Raw genomic sequence first — 1,762 nt, 5'->3', positions numbered from 1 at the left:
TAACTGATCCCTTCCATACCTTGTGATCAGGCCAGCTGGTGTGCTTCTTCCATGTGGGCTTTGTTGCTTCTTGGCTAGATGGACGCTTGTTTACCTTCAATCCTTTAAGACCCCGGACTCTCTATCTTTTGAGAGCTGGGCACCATCAGCCTTCTTCACTGCATTTGCTTTTGCATCCCCTTTGTCTTCAGCGTTCTTATCGGAAAGGTGAGCATCTCAGACTGCCGAATTATTAGAACAATGTGTTCTTGCGTTAAGGGAGTACTTGAGTAGGGGCCCACTGTCCATCTGTTTCCTCAATATTAAACCTATAAGTATAGTCTATTTCCCCCTCATCATACATAATCATGGGCTCGTGAAATCAAGGGGACTAAGATGCAAATCCAGGACAAATTAGTTAAAACCTATGTTTGGTTCAGATACTGAATTGGGAACATGGGGTGGGGTGGGTAGGTGGGGCAGGGGTGGGGGGTGGGGTAGAGAGGAGGAAGAGGAGGTTGCTATCAAGACTGAAAAGTTAAAATGTTCACGGTACGAGAATTTGTGCATGAACACGTAAGGATTATTTTACAGACCATGAACCAAGGAACGCATGGCTTGAAAATCAGAGAAGAGTTCCAAAGCCAGGCGCAAAGCCTGTACGGAGATGGTTGTACTGGGCACATTTTTGATCGGCTAGTAGCCATTTTCTTTCTTTATTTGGAACATGTAGAAACTTCAGTCTAGTTCAAATAGAGCAGCCCAAGCACTGATTGGCCTGCTCAGGTTCTTGTTTGGGTGGTGGTGTCTGATTGATTGATTTACATTATGGCTCCTGGAATAGCTATGCCTTTACAAAACTTACGTTTGCTGGCCGGGAGTTCAACAGGAGGGATGCCATTTTAGGCCTACCTTAGTCACATTATCAATTTCTCCCCTTTTGATATGCTTTAGAGTACAAAAGAGGCCTCAAATCTCAACTATAATTTAGGAAGACCATTTTTTTTTGTGTGGTGATAATTTCAAAATTCTTTTTAATATGGTTGAACAATTAAATTATATGATATGTGCCAATAAAACCATTAAAAAGAAAAAAAAGAAAAGTTCTTTCCAAGATTGGGCTCACAACCCAAACTCACTGCCCTCAACTGAGGCTGAGTCTTAGCAGCCCTATAGGACAGGAGAGAACTCCTCTGTGGGTGTCTGGACTGTGACACTTTGAGAAAGTAGGAAGTCCTAACTTTCTCCATAAGTGGTTGATGGTTTCGAACTGCTGATCTCATGGTGAGCAGCCCTCCACATAACCACTATGCCACCAGGCCTCCTTAGCATGAGCGCTAGCTACTCTAAATCCAATGGTGATAGGTATCCATGAACCTTGCTAGCCTGGTTCTCAAGACAATTCTGTCCTTAACAACTAGTTTTTGCAGAGTACTCGAGTTTCACATACCACATCCCTCCAAACCCACACCAGCTTTCAGAGATTGCAGTATTATTCCGATGTTCAGAGTAGGGAATCCAGACTGGCCTTGATCGTGTAATTGGTCCACAGCCACATAAGAGTGAGCAGCAAACTTAGATTTTCACCCACCTGCCTGCTTGAATCCAAGTCTCTGGTCTGAGCCTCCAGGGAGGGAGCATGACAATACAGTGGTGAGCACGGTGCTGGCTGGGAGGTGGTGCAGCTGTGTTAGAAGAACTGCCACCTTGAGTCTGAGATTTGACAGGTGTATGATCTTTAGATTCCATCTTCCTTGAGCCTCTGCTTCCTCCTCTGCAAAAT

This window comes from Echinops telfairi, unplaced genomic scaffold, assembly GCF_000313985.2.
Source record: "Echinops telfairi isolate 266 unplaced genomic scaffold, ASM31398v2 ScPeMD7_29;HRSCAF=101, whole genome shotgun sequence".
NCBI lineage: Eukaryota > Metazoa > Chordata > Mammalia > Afrosoricida > Tenrecidae > Echinops > Echinops telfairi.
The sequence above is the reverse complement of the archived record's forward strand: the minus strand, read 5'-3'. Positions refer to the sequence as shown.